This window comes from Camelus dromedarius, chromosome 15 (assembly GCF_036321535.1).
Source record: "Camelus dromedarius isolate mCamDro1 chromosome 15, mCamDro1.pat, whole genome shotgun sequence".
In the NCBI taxonomy this organism is placed as follows: Eukaryota; Metazoa; Chordata; class Mammalia; order Artiodactyla; family Camelidae; genus Camelus; species Camelus dromedarius.
Genome location: NC_087450.1, coordinates 30,523,959 through 30,539,609, shown reverse-complemented (window position 1 = coordinate 30,539,609; position 15,651 = coordinate 30,523,959). Strand labels below are relative to the sequence as shown.

At 39.4% G+C, this 15,651-nt stretch overlaps 1 protein-coding gene across 6 annotated transcripts in view; it reads left to right on the top strand.

Moving 5' to 3' along the window:
• SOCS5 (suppressor of cytokine signaling 5) overlaps window positions 1-15,651 on the top strand; it is a 126,753-nt gene that overhangs the window by 67,694 nt on the left and 43,408 nt on the right. For 2 of the 6 annotated variants that reach the window (XM_031466948.2, XM_064494522.1), the window contains exon 1: window positions 2,604-2,771. The exons of 2 other annotated variants lie outside the window; for them this stretch is intronic. The gene's annotated coding sequence lies outside the window, so the exon portion shown is untranslated. Of the gene's footprint in view, window positions 1-2,603; window positions 2,772-2,902; window positions 3,110-15,651 lie in introns of those variants that run through there. 2 more of the 6 variants (XM_031466947.2, XM_031466946.2) reach the window with 2 other exon arrangements.

Sequence of the window (15,651 nt, the reverse complement as noted above, 5' to 3'; positions counted from 1 at the left end):
CAGCTGGGAAAGGAGCTTGGCTTCTTGGTGTTTTACTACTGTGGTTTCCTGGGCTGGGCAGCTGGGTGCCTAATAATGATAAAAACCATAATAATACCTCATAATTACGCACTGCCCTTTGCCAGAACTCGGGTTTAATTACAATGACTATGACGGAGCTGGCAACATCTTGTTCCCTGTTAGGACGCAATACCCAAGGGCCTGGAAATACAGGGTGAAGTGGTAACTGCATCCTTCTCCTGCAGAGCCTCTGCTGGCAACTCACCCAGAGTGCTCTGGGTTTGAAGCTCGTCATCAAAAACAAAGAGTACTTTTCAATTGCCCACATGTACTTGGCACTGTCAAGTAAAGTAGTGTTTGGGAAGCAACGACTGCCCCACATGGGGCACAGCATCAAGGAATCCCAGACCTGGAAGGGACCAACATAGGTAATCTCATTCATTATTACCCTGCCCCCCTGCCATGTGGCATCAATGTGACTGCACTCTAATAGATGAGCTCACTGACCTTCTATTCTGATTTGGGCTGGAGATGCTTTTGTGGCAGCCTGATTTAGGGGTCAGGGGATTCACCAGTTCATTTTAACACTCATTTTATGAGCACCTATTCTGAGCCAAGCCACCATGGAGGTGCCATGATGTACGAGATGTGATCCCTGCCCTCAAAGTAGCTTATCTTCTACTTGGGGGAATCTGTATTGAGGCAGCTGTAACATAAAGATAGAGGAAAGTCCTAGTGGGTGAAAGGAAATAAAATCACTCCAGATGAAAGGATCAGGGCCATATTCTCTTTCAGAGTAAGAAGAAAGGATGAGAAGGTATTGGGTGGGCATGGGGAGGTGGGCGGGAAGGGGTTGGTGGAGACTGAGGTGCAGAGCTGGGCAACTGCCAGAAGCAAGTTTCTCTTTTTTTGGTGGAAGGAGATCTTCATAGCACATATCAGCCGCTGAATTATCTTACTGATTTGCTACTTTACTCATATACGCTTTGTCTCACCCTATTTGGAAACCTTGTCAGTTTTGTTCACCACTAAATCCTGAGCACCTCAAACAATGCCTGGCCTGTTGTAAAATGCTTAGTAAATACTGGGCTAATGAATAAATGGCCCAGGTGAGGTAGTGGCTATAGAAACTACTACGAAAGGGCATTTAGCAAATATAATCAGCAGGACAAATTTCCAAGGAGTAGGCAAGTGTTACAGCAGTGGAGGAACAGCTCGGAGGATTACTTGCAGGTTCTGCTTTGGCTAAGTGAATGTATGGTGATGTTATCAAAGAAGATAAAGAGCAGATGGGAAGGAGCAGGTTTTGGGGACTTCTTAGGGCATTTGAGTTCTCATTTGGATATGTCACGATTAGGTGGAAGTGTGAGATGTCTAAAAGCACTTATTTTTGCAGACTGGGACCTCATTAAAGGTACACTTGGCCATCAAAATAGTTATGTAAATCCTTTTCACCTTTATCCTTGACCTGCCAGAATTATAAACATCATTCCCCAATGTGTCCTGAGGATGTATTAGTTAGGGTAGGAGTACAGAGTGCGGTGGGCAGTAGAATGACTAAGTACCTATTGAGGAGAGGACTGAGGATCAGATCCTGGGACTCTCTTAAACGGCCAATAGAGAACAGATTTAGAAAAGTTAACTGGAGAGAAAAACAACCTGAGGTTTATGGTTTCAGGGAAACTGGGGTGAAGCGTGTGTAAGAGGAAAGAAAAAGCTTCAAGAAGGATGTAGTCCATAGAATCTACTTACCACAAAAGAGATTATGTAAGAACTAAAAAGTGACCTTTGAGCTTGATCATATGGATGTTACTGGGGCCTTAAGAGGAGCATTTTCAGTAGACTAGTAAGGAGTATAATTTAGCCTGTACTCGAAGCATGAATTGAAATAAGGATGGGAGCTGGACAGGACCTCATAGTCAAGGTTTTGTTTTGGTGTGGTTTGCCTGCTGTTTCAAGTTTGGGGGCGTTGGAATACGATCATGGGCATGTCTAACACAGAAGTGGCCGGTAAGTTTGTGAATGACGGCAAGGCTTCTAAAAGGCCAGATGGCCTGTCCTGGCGGCGCCACAGTGCCTCATCTACGCTTTTACCCTTTCAGCCATATCTAGGGCGGGGGCCCTTCCATATAAAGTGCAGGCAAAAAGTGGAAAACAAACACCTCTCCATCCGACCCACATGTGAGTCACGTTTGTGACAGCTGGGAGTGGGGATGGGAATACCTGAACTAAACGAAGTGCCCAGGTTCCGGTGGATCTTGGAATTTAGTTAACAGGGAGGCTCATTCACATTTTCCGACCCGCCACTCACGCCCTCCATTCATCATTTTTCCTTTCCTTTTCTCTAACGGAGTTGAAACCAGGGACAAAGCTTTCCTCCTTCTCCTACCTCGACGTTGACCTCCCGCCCCCAAGCCCACCGATGCCCCTTTTCCAACCACGTGACCCTCCTCAGTCCCCGTGACTCGCCACTGCCGACCCCTCCCCTCGGGCCGCAGCCCGCTTCACCCCGCCCCTAAAGCCCACGTGACCACCTCTCTACCACCTGACTGGCTCCTCCCTTTCCCCCGGGCCGGACCCTGCCGCCGTCGCAGCTGCCCGACTCCAAAATGGCAGCCGCGCAAAGCGCGCAGCCGAGCGGCCGGACCTCCCTGACTCCCGGGCCGCCCCCCTCTCGCTCCCTGCCTCCCTCCTTCGGCCTTCACCTACACGCCTCCGGATTGGCCGCTAGGAATCCCGCCCCTCCAGGGTCCCGCCTGCTATTGGTCACGGTAGGCTGCCCTTCAGAGAGGCGTGCCCCCACCGCCCCCCGCCCCGGGAGGTATTTTCCATTCCGGTGGGGGTTGGGGGGAGGGGGGAGGGGAAAAGGGTGAAGAGGGGGAGGCGGCCGGGGAAGGGGGTGGGGGCCTGGCGGGGGCATCCGGCGGAGCTGGGGGTCCCCGGACTCCGTCCGGAGGAAGCGAGACTGCGCTCGCTCGGACAGTCGAGGGAACAGGACGGGGCCGGTGGGCAGGCGGGCGGACTCGCCCTCTCGGTGACTGCACCGTCCGGGCCCGTCCTGCTTGGCCGCAGGTGCCCCTGGATGAGGCCGCCCCGCGCGCCCCGACTGGTGAGTGTCCCCGCGGCCGGCTCGGCCAGTGCGCGCTCCCGGGTCCCCGCGCCACCGGTAGCTGCCTCCTCTCCGGCCCCCGGTGCTTGCGCCCGGCGCAGTCCGCCTCCGCCCGGGCGGAGGCAGCTCCGGTCCTCTGGCCGGGAAGAGGTCGGCGGGCGGGGGGTGGCGAGCCCGGGCCGCTAGCACCGTGCAGACCGTGCGGCGCAGAGTGGGTGCTTGCGCTTAGTGGGCTCTCGATGCATTTCATGGAATTGCTTTTCTGGTTGGAGGAACGTGGGGCGCCTAAGGGGAAGGGGGTCGCTCCGGGCTAGCAGGAGGGCGTTCATGATCCGGGTCGTGGTGGATCGGAGGGAGGCCACTGGAGATTGTGGGGCGTTTGCGTGCGCTGCAGGAAAGGGGGCACCGGCCAAGTCACTTGGGGCTCTAATACTGCGATCCGGGGCCCTCAAGGTCGATGAGAAGAGAGGTCCATAGAGAGATGAGAGAAAGAACTGGAGAGCTTGGATAGGGAAGTGACAGGAGCACCTCCGGAGTTTAACCCGAGATGGAAAAGGATGCGCAGGTCGGCTCTGTAAAACCCCTCTGCAACTACTTGGCGTCCGAAGATTCTTCGGTGCTAGGATTTGGGCATTCAAGTAGGTGAAGCGTAGTGACTTTCTGGAGAGGGAGTTGCATTTAAAAAAGGATGCTCAGAAACAGTTTAAGTACACGTCTTGGCTTGCTTCTGAACTTTGAGAGGCTGGGGGATTGGGGTCACGAGGTGATTTTTGACTTTTTTTTCGGCATTCCAACCAAAAGGTGGACCTTAGCAATTATCTTTTATTTTAAAATGTATGTGTGTGTTCGATGGTGTTTTACCAATTATTAGTTTTGCTGGAAATTTTCAGACTGCACCTTGAAATTCTTGTAGCAGCTTCTCCATCTCCTGAAGAGCCTTTCTTTGGGTCTCTCCATCCATAGCAGTGGCTTACTTCTCCCAATTTAGTGTTTAGACTGGACTGTACTATTAGAGTTTGCTACTGACTTTTATTCTACAAGATTAATAAGTAATTCCCATACTTTCCCTTGCTTTTAATTGTTTCTTTACAAGGTCATGCAAAATTGAACCAGAAATTCTGAAGAAGTTTAAAATATTTTACCTTTAAGTGTTGAACTGGGAAGATGCTGGTAAGCTAGGAGCTCTAGAAAGCATAGGAAAATCAGGTTGAGTTTTCTAACAACTGGGAATCTTAATGTCAGATCCTTAGTTTAATTTTAATAATCTTGTATTTGCATAACACTCTTGAGAATAGGTTAAGAACACAAAAAATGCATACCAGGGTTAAGCAGTGGCAGTCCACAGAATCCACCTCTGTGGCTGCCCACTGAGGTTCTTCATATCACTGAGAAGAGGAAGCTAAAATTTGAACAGCTAGATCTTTAATCTTTTTAATGTTTTCTTAATCATGTATGTTATCTTACTAATTACTCACAATTTACAAAACAAAAGCTTTTTCTTTTTTAGGGGGTATTTAAACATATTTGAGAAAGTCTTGTAGATCATATTTCCCCTTTAATGTAAAATGTAATTCAGCAGTCAGAGAAAACATTTCTGCAGAAAGGTATTAGTCTTTTCAGTTGGCACCTTCTTAGTTCTTGAATAAATAACGGATAATTACATTTTTTTTTCTCCCCATTGTCCTTGAATTTTACTATTCGTCCTCGGAGAATGTACTGGCACACAAAACAGTAGCCTAAAATATTGAAACCCAACACCTTTTAACATTATAATAGCTTCTACATTATTCACCTTGAAAGTAATCCATGGCAAACCAGTGGTCTGGAAGGCCTTCCCCTATCACCTTTGTTTAGAATGGGCTGTTTTCTCCTATTGTAGAACTAAGGAAAAATAATTCTCAATACCTGCAGAGTATTGGTAAGAACTAAGCAGAATGAGGATGGGAAGCTTGGAAAAAAGATGTATGCGTATGAGTCACATTTCTTTTAGAGCCGGACGAGTAGGCCATAGAGATGATTATTTTACAGATCAGGAGACTGAGGTCCAGACCAGTGGAAGGAACCAAAATTCTAGTTAGTCACTGAGCCAGGATTGGTGGGCAGGTCTCTGGACTCTTGGCCGGGGTTTTTCTACTTGATCACATTCACATTGTTTATTTCTAAAGCATTCTAGTGCCAGCTGTAAATGGTTTTTGGATTATCTGTGATGTTGTTCCTTTCTAAGGATGGGAAGTTTGAATTGACTACTTTTATATGTGAAATAAGATAAAACTAGATGAGTCTTTATTGAAAAGTTTGAAACAATATGCTGTATTGTTAGCGGAAGTGCTGATATTTCCCTTTCATTGGAAAGAGACAAACCATCATCTAGATGAAATACAACATGAACTTCTTAGAGTAGGCTAGTGTACCATAACTTTCATGCTAAAAGTTAATTGCTTAAAAATTCTCAGAATTCAAAAGGCTCTCATATTTTCAAAGTAGATTATATGAAAATTATTTTAAGTAAGTGTGTGGGTTTTGTTATGTTAAAATGGATTTTAGTACCTTTAAAAAGAGCTGTAGTAGAATTACATGACAATTTTAAAAACATGATTTTGATTGTAGCTGTAAAAGAGAAAGACTGGTTTGTATAATAGCATTATGATCCCTGGCAAGTGATTTAACCATTATGTACCTAGGTTTTCTCATCTGTAAAGTGAGATCAATAAAAGTACCCACCTTATAGGGTATTAGTGAGTATTAAAAGTGTTTCTTTAGCACAGAATATGGGTGCAAAAATATTAGGCATTATTCTCAAGGTTCATTAGGTATATAGAGGCACTTTTATGCTCATTTATTTCCTTGTTGTTAACGAAGTCACTTTGTGGCTACAGAAAATTCCTAGATAAATACATGATCAAATAAGAGTCTGCCCTAGGGGGACTTAGTGCAAATGATGCCCTTAGTATTTATTTTTTCCGTCCTTCTTCTGCTCACCTTGGACTTTGAATTAGGTGTGCATATCAAACGAGGATGAATGTGGCTCGTTTTCCTAATGTCATTGGGAGACCTTTGTTGCAGTTTCATATTCTAGAATTAAATTTTTAATGATTGATTTGTAGATATTCTGCTGGAAATACAGTGAGTTCTTGAGGCCTGCAGGTTAAGCTTAGATGAGGAAACCAGGACTTTATAAGGTGTATTATTAACTGTAACCCACTTCTGCCAATGGAACCGTGAGAAAAACCATTGAACCTTGTTTTCTATTAAGTGAATATTTTTCTGACTTCATTCATTAAACTGTTAGGTTTTCCTGATAAAATTTGTGTAACTCCAATTTTGTAACATTTTGTCCTTTTTGATTTACTATAGCCCAGGTCTAATTAGTGTCATGAACATGTGGTTTAGCAAATGTGTGTGTGTGTGTGTGTTAGCAAATGTTTTTTATGGTGACGATGGTGGATGTCTTCTGGATATTCTGGAGTTCTTCCTTATCAGGTTCTTCACCTTTTGTGGTTTTTTTGTTTAATAGCATCTCGTCTTCCGTTTATAGTCCCCTTAACTTTGATTCTCCTGCATCTTTGTGATCTTTCCTTCTCACAAAATCTTTGCCACCTGTACCTCCATGAAGCTACTTAATAGCTGTCACACATGAGCTTACATTTTTTATACCTCTTTTTAAACATTAAATTATTTTTCAATGGATATCACATAATATTTTTAAATTGCCCTTATTCTTAGAGTTTCATTTAATTGAGCCCATTTACAGTTAGAGATTAAAATCAGAAACAAGTTTTAGTTCAGAAGCACTTTTATTATGCTAGTGGTCGATTTTTGCTATTTTGTTTTAGATCTCAGGTGGGCATTCTGTTGGTGGTACTTCAGATGATAAATACATGCATGGGTAATCCCTTTATTCTGAAATAATGCTAGCCAGCAGGGCTAAGAGAGTTACATGGAACCATCAAAAGTTTCCAAGGTCATATTTTTCTTTCCTTGATACAGAATTTTAATGTTTGAGAGTGACCAGCTCCTAATCTTCTTCTGGCTAATTATTGTGATAAAGATTATGAAACTATTACAATTTATTGGCCACTTTTGGATTCATGACATGCTTTTAGGAATTTTGTAGAACTTAGACATGCAGATCTTCAGATCTGTTATGTAATCTAATTATGTGAATTAAATGTTTAGCTAAATATGGTTCCAGAAGATATCAGAAATACCATGCTATAATGAAAAATGAAAACAGCCATTGCTCAATTTTTCATTAAGTTGAATTTTCTTTATATATTTAAAAATGATTATGGCATTGCAAATCGCCTGTTATTCATATTTAAAATTCATGGGTACATGGATGGAGTAGATACAGACCATGCAAATCTTAGCTTCATTGTGGATGTTACAGAATGACAGAGGGAAAATATGACTCATTTGCCTTGCCCAACTTAATAAACTTTTCATCAGAGTTAGTCAACTATCCTACTTTTAAAGGGGGAAAGGGGCTTTTGAATCTGGTTAGAGCAGAAGTCATCTTGAAGGGTCAAAGTGGCTGGGCTGGACAGTTGATTCGTGTTAGTGTTGGGTAAATTTACACCTGAATTGTTTAAATCAGAATGATTAGTTGCTTGCCTTTACTCTACATGCAGGTGAAAAATTCTGAGGAATGACTTGAGCGAGATCATAATGACGGTGTTGCCAAATAGAGTAGAGTGAGAATATATTTCCACAGGTTCTCTAATTGTCCATAGGCATTTTACTTGTATGCTCTTTAACACCAAAACTAAATTTACCTTTCCTTTGATGAGATGTCATGCAGTAGTCTTTATCAAAGCTAGTAAGAGAAAACAGTGATGAAGATAATTTTGGAACAATTATTTTTGAAATGGGCTTCTCTGCTCTGGGATTGTCTTCAAATTATAACTTCCTTATTTTATTTGAAGACTACTGTACAGGAATCATATCCAGTCTTTCTATTCTGAGCAAGATTCTTTAGTTAGAGGTGGTAATCAAGTATTCATATGCTGTATTTCAAGCAGTTGAAAAGGACAGAAGCTTATTTAAGTTTTATGTGTGTATATGTACATATACACACACCCACCTACCTACACATCACATCCACACACCCACACCCACTTAAAACGGAATGTGAGAGAAAGATGGAATGAAAGTGATTTGGGAACTGAACTTCAAGCCTGCGTATGTGGTTGATAGAGGAAGAGAGTAAAGAACTGGAAGTTGGATAGAGAAGAATGTTGAGGAAAACCAGGATTTGGTAGGTGTTTAGCTCTAGCATAGATGCTGAGTTCTAAAGATTAGTGTGTCTTTGTAGCAGGGAAACTGAAGTATACGTAAAGCGAAAAAACAAACTTAATAAAGATTAAATATAATCTTTTGGGAGAAGTCCAGGCACTTTCTTAAGGGTTAAAATATGCATGTAGCCAAAGGGGAGCTGATTTATCTAATTATTAGGTCTTTGGTTATTAACATGAGACAACAGAACATCTTTATTACCCTTCGGGTGATCAGTGCTGAGACTAATTTTATTTAACATTTTTATAAATGATTTAAAGAAAGACTGGCATTGAAAGTTGCCAGCTTTGCAGCTGACTTTGTGTGCTGTTCCAGGCAGTTAAAAGCCAAGCCAAAAAAGAGAAGCTACAGGAACATCCTTTGATGAGTTTTTGTGTGGCAGAGAACAAGATAATGCATTTAGGAGGAGATATTCCAAATTATATTTATAGGCTGAGTTGTGACCCAGGAAGGGGATCCAGAAGTCATGAAGATAACTTCCTTGAAGGCATTTATTGTAGTTACTACTTGCACAAAGTCCAAGGAAGAACATGTTGAAGGTTATGGGGCATGGTTCTGAAAACAAAAATGATGAAAATAATTTTAAGAGGGGTTACTACTTTTTAACTATTATGTTCCAGGCCAAGTGATTTGCATTTATTCTTTCATTTACTTCTCTTAATAGTTCTGAAAGGTGGGTGGCATTATTAAATTTTATCAAAGAGGAAATTTGATTCAGGGTGGTTAAGTGACTTTCCCAAGTTGGCCAGTATGTGGTAGAATTGGAACGAAGGCCCTGCTCTTTTGATTGTTAACCCTAAACACTTCCCAGGATATTAGGAGGTATCTCTTAAAACTTGTAATAGTTTAATTTAGGATTTATGAAATGTTGTTTTATTCTTTTGCAGTGGCAGCTTTGGATGTCATTACCACAAAAGCTAGTATCTAGATTTTTTTAGAGGATTTAGAAACATTCCTTAAATTCCTGATTTTTAAGGAAAGCTAGAGATGTTTTTACAGTCCTGCCGTCAGTGCTGGCTGCCAATAGAATGTTTCTCCTGTTGACTTTATAAAATGCTAGATCATTAATGGGTGTTAATAAAGGTAACATTAACAAAGAAAATAGTTTTTGGTAGAAAAGACACCAGAGTAGGAGTCCAGAGACCTGGATCCTTCTAGTGGTATGAGATAGTGGTGTGAAAACATTAGGATAGCATTGCAGCAGGTATAACATTCTTTCTCTGGGAGGAGGGGAAGGCTTGAGCTGTGTCTTAAGAGAGGGGCAGGTGAAGAGAGGTGGTAGAGTTGTAAGCAGAGGGAATACCAGTAAGATTGAACCACTGAACCTTTTTGAACTGAAATTTCTTCCAATTTGAGTTAAAATATAAGAAAATTCTTATATTTTACTTAAAAGGGTAGCATCTATTGTATATAAACTGTTACACATGTATTTTATATTTGTTCATTGTGGAATACCCAAAAATGAGGCTGTAAGAACCAGGTGAGTAAATAAATGTGAAGGTGTTCTGTAAATTTTTAAGTGTTCTACCAATAAGAGTGATAGAGGAATCCTGATGTTCTTGTGAAGGGTAGACAAAGTGGATGCTGGGAAAGCTTAGGCAGCAGGAGGAGAAAAGTACAAGAGGGAGAAACAGCAGAAATGGAGAAGGGAGGTGTTGATGAAAGAAAGGAGAATAGATGTGAAGAACTGAGTTCTAGTTCTCGTGTGCCTGTCAATCAAAAGGAGGGTAATAAGTCTGTAACTGAAGACCTTTAACATTAACTTGTGGTAAGGAAGAAGCTCAGCAGGTAGATGAAACATTTTATTCACTTTTCCATTTAACTGACCATGTTAATATGGCTATGAAAATAAGCTTAAGTGAGAGTTGGCTGATTGTCTGATTGTTTCCTCACTCATTACTTCTGTATGGGTTTGGTTAATGGCATTAAATTGTATAAGGGTGCTCATCAAAATAAAATAAGCTGGACTGAGTTATTGTTTATTGTAGATTATTAAAAATGAAAGGCACATAAAAATGTGTTTAAGGAGAAGGCTAAGTTTTGATCTGTCAAAATGAGTGCAAAAGAAAACTAGGAAATCAGACTAGAATCAAGGTAGAATGGGAACAAAATGCCATACTAGGAGTTTGGAGTTTTATTTTATAGGTGAGGAAGTGATACAGATAATTTAATGCTTTAGAAAGTGATTATAGTCACAGTAGAGAGAACAATCTGGAGACATTTATTCACCAAGTATTACATACGGCAGGGTGAGTGAGTGAGGCATTCTTTCTGGCCTCTGGTAGGTAGATCATGGTCAAGGATGCCATTTAAGGCTCTGCCCTAGTTCAGGAAAGAGATTATGATGGTCTGAATGAGGGAATTTGGAGTAGGGATAGAAACAAGGACACTGATTTCAGAGATATCTAGGAGTTTAAGTCCTCTAGACTTGGTTGGTATTTGGAGGTGATAGAAGTTGAAGATGAGTCTAAGGTTAGAATAATATGCACAAGTTTGAGAGAAGGGGACTACTGAATTTGCTTTCAGATAAGGAATTACGCTTTTTAGATGAGTAATAACAAGATATCAGTTGGAAATATGGGTCTAGCTCAGGAACATGGTCAGGTTTATAGATATGATTTGGGAGGCATAAAGTTTATAGTTGAAAGTTTTGAAATTAGACAAGTAATGGCCATAATTCCTAAATAATAATGCTAGCAGAACAAAAAGTAACTGCTAGTACTGCCACGAAGTTCAAGAATGTAGACATTTTTTAATATTTATTTTAAATTTCACCCACCTCCAGTCAACCCCCCCGCCTTACAAAGATTATATAGAAATATTTGTTGCCAGAAAGCCAGAAGTATTTTACTGTCCTTGAAACAATATACTGCATCCTTTTTGGCCAACCAGCATAATGTGGGGAATTCGTAGTCAGATGCACTTCCTTATTCCTCACTTAAAGCCCCCTTTTGGAATCCTGCTTCCATCCTTGGGCTAGTCATGTAGTCTGAACAAGTCCTGAAGTCTTTTTCACCTCCTTTAAAATCTAGGCCAGAGCAGCCCTAGTCAACCACCTCTTTGCCTCTCTTTCTCTCCTATTCCTTCAGCTCAAGGCTTTGGCAAATAGGATGGTACTCCAAGAAAGAAAAGTAGAAACAGTACAAGAGAACAACCTTGAAGAGGACTGTAATCTTTTCAGTTCTCCCCCCAAAGGTTCTAGTCTCTAAGCCAGGGCATGGAGTTGATGAGTCATTAAGAAGAGTTGTCCAAATTCAGTAAAATAAATATATCTATTGGGAGTAAGGTCTTCAAGTGCTGAGGGAATTTGGAAAGAATCTGAGGTGGTTTAGCACTTAGTGGAAAAGATGAGTTTTGGGTTCAGTTTTAAAGGCGGTAGAAAGACAAGGCTGTGCAGCAAAAAGTAAGAATAACACTGTTAAAGAGGTAGGGGCAACAGTATGTACTAAGGAAGTAGAACATTAAGAAAAAAGCAAAGGAACGGATGAACAGGATTCCTTATCTAAAATGCATAGTTTGAGTTGAGGTTAGTGAGAAATTAGGGTAGTTAAATGAAGACTAAAACTTGGAGTCAGTACCCCTTGAAGCACATAAGTACAAAACTGAACACGAACAGAGGAGTATTGCCATATTATTTAAGTAGCAATTAAGCAATTATGGAAGATGACAACTGTTATATATAGTTTATGATATTAATGTATGTACTACCCAAACCCTATATTTTCTCTTTTTGTTTTATTACGCATTTTTCTACCTGTAGTTCTCAAACCTTCCTGGGCATAAAAATTACATGAAGCTATTGTTTAAAATATAGGTTTATCCACCGTTGATTGTAACAGTAGTTAGGTCCTTTCAGTTGCTGGGTAGTGTTTCATTGTATGGATATACTGTAGTTTCTTTATTGTTACTGTGGAAAGGGTTGTTTCTAGTTTTCAACTGTTATGACTAAAGCTGCTATGAACATTCTTGAACAAGCTTTTTGTGACACATGCACTCTTTACTTGTGGGTGAATACCTAGAAGTAGATTGCTGGGTCATGGGATAGGTGTATGTTTAACATGAGAAACCAGCAGAACAATATCCAAGGTGGGTTTACCATTTTAAACTCCTACCAGCAGTGTTTCCTCTTCCTTTCTTTTAGAGAAGAGTTTGGGTACAACTGGTGTTCTTTGTTAAATGTTTGATAGAATTCACCAATGTGCTCATCTGGGCATGGAGTTTTCTTTGTGGAAAGGTTCTTAATTAAGGATTCAGTTTTTAAAAGAATGAATCTAAGACTTCAGATTTTCTATTTCTTTTTGTACTTGTTTTGGTAATTTGTGTCTTTCAAGGAATTTGTCCATTTCATCTAACTTGTCAAATTTTTTAGCTTGGAAATAAATTATATATTTTATAAAAGAGTATTTCCTTTTAATGTAGGTAGGATCTGTACTGAGTTTCCCTCTTTCATTCCTGGATATTGGATTCATTTTCTCCTTTTCTCTCCTTGATTAGTCTAACTAGGGGTTATCAATTTTATCAGTTCTTTCGAATAATCAGCTTTCGGTTTTGTTGATTTTCTCTGTAGTTTATCTTTCTATTTCATGATTTGAGCTCTTATCATTTACTAATTCCTTCTCTCCTCCTTACTTTGGTTTTAACTTGCTCTATTTTTTTCTAGTTTTTAAGGTGAAAGCTTAGATCATTGATTTAAAATTTTTTTTAAGTATCAGTATTTAAAGCTATAAATTTTCATTATCATTCCATTCAAAATAGTCTCCAATTTCTCTTACAATTTTTCTTTGACCCATGGGTTGTTTCAAAGAGTATGCCAAATAATTTCCATATATTAGGGATTTTCCAGGTATTTGTTACTGTGTTTTCATTTAATGCCATTGTGGTCAGAGAACACAGTCTTAATAATGTCAGTCCATTTAAGCTTTTTGACTGTTTTATGGCCCAACACATGGTATTTCTTCGCTGAATGTTCAATGTGTACTTGAGAAGAATGTATATTCTCCTGTTGCTGGGTGGTGTTCTGTAACTGTCAATTAAGTTAGATTGGTTTTTGTATATCTTCTTACAGTTTTTCTAATTTTCTGTCCACTTGTTCTACCAATTACTGAGAGAACAGGGTTGAAGTTTCTACCTACAATTTCGGATTTCTTTGTTTCTCCTTTCAGTTCTGTCAGATTTTGTTTCATGTTTCAAGCACTGTGACAGCGCTGTTAGGTGCATGCACATTTACGATTGTTAAGTCTTGTTGATGAATTGACCCTTCTGTCATAACGAAATGTCTCTTTTTATTTCTAGTAATTTCCCTTGTTCTGCAGTCTCTGTATCCTTTTGATTAATATTTGCATGGCGTATCTTCTTCCATTCTTTCTCTTTTAATCTATCTATATCATTATATTTAAAGTGAGTTTCTTGTAAAAATTGTATAATTGCATCTTACTTTTTTATCCAGTCTGACAAGATCTCTTCTAACTTGGTGTTTTTAGGCACGGGTTGACAAACTGTGGCTGGCAGACTAAACAGTCTACCACCTGTTTATGTAAATAAAGTTTTGTTGGGACATAGTTATGTCCATCATTTACATGTTGTCTATGGTTGCTTTTGTGCTACAGGTGGCAAGGTTAAGTAGTTGGAACAGAAATCAAAGCCTAAAATGTTTTCTGGTTGTTGATAGAAAAAGTCTGTCAACCGCTAGTTTAGACCATGCATACTTAATATAATTATTGATATGGATAGATTAAAATGTATCAGTTTAGTATTTATTTACTATTTGTTCTTTTTTCCTTGGTTTTATATCTACTTTTGGATGGTTATTTTTTATGATCCCATTTTATTTCTTCTATTGGTTTATAACATTTCTCTTAACTTTTTTTTGTGGTGGTCCTTCTAATCAATTAATAACAGTCTGCCATCACGTACTGTTATACCACTTTATGAGTAATGCAAGAGTCTTACATAATGATACACTCCCAATTTCTCCCTCCCATCTTCTGTGCATTATTTGTCATACATTTTAATTTTATGTGTGCTTTAACCCTGTTGCTGATCTTTTTGATTTTGTTAGTCAGTTACCTTTTAGAACAATTAAAAATGAGAAGAATGTCTTTCATATTTATCTCATTTTAATCATTTCTTTAGAATTTCATTTCTTTGTGTACATTCAAGTTTGTATCTAATATCATATTGCTTTTGTTTGAAAAACTTTATTTTACATTTCTTTTAGTGCAGCATTCCCTCTCTTTCCCTCTTTCCTCTCTCTCTCATTTTGCTTTCAGTTTTGAAAATTATTGTTACAGAATTCCAGATTTTCGGAGTTTTCCCTCCTTTCAGCACCTGAAAAATGTTATTCCACTGTCTTCTCATTTGCATGATTTCTGACAAGAACTCGGGTGATTTTTATATTTATTTCCCTATAAGTAATATGTGTTTTCCCTTTGGTTGCTTTTGAGATTTTTCTCTTTCTCACTGGTTTTCAGCAACTTTATTATGATGCTCCTTGGTGTGGTTTTACTGTGTTTATTCTTGGGATTTATTGAGCTTCTCGTATCAGTGGGTATATTGTTCTCATCATATTTGTAAAATTTTTAGCCATCTAACTTCAGATTTTTTAATTCCCAAGTTATTTCGTTTCTCCTCAGACTCCAAACCTACATGTGTTCATTCAGCCACTTAGTATTAATTCACAGGTCATTGAAGCTCTCCATTTTTCTTCCAATCCCTTTTTCTTTTCTTTCAGTTAGTAAAGTTTGTGTTGTCTAGTCTTCAAGCACACTGATTTATAAAAATTCTCCTTTGTCTAATATGCTGTTGTACCCATCCAGTTAAATTTTTATATCAGATAGTCTTTTTTTCAGTTCTAGAATTACCATTGATTATTTAAAAATGATTTCTTCTTCTCTGTTAAGATTTTTCTTTTTTCTTCATTATGTTCATATTTTCTTTTAAGCCTTTGAATTCTTTTCTAATAACTATTTTGAAGTCCTTGTGTTAAAATTCTCTTTATCCCTGCCACTTCTGGATCCTGATTACAGGAAACCATTTAATATTTTTCATATATCTGGTCATTTCTTATGGGGCTATGGTGTTGAATATTTGTCTTGATTTTCTTTTTTTCTTTCTTGAGTATTAAGCTTTATTTTGGCAGGCAGTTAATTTGTAGATCAGCTTGATTTTGGAGTTTTGCTTTCAGGGTTTTTGGATTTTGGTTTTGGACAGTTCTAGAATAGCTTTCATTTTAGGGCTGGTTTGGGCGC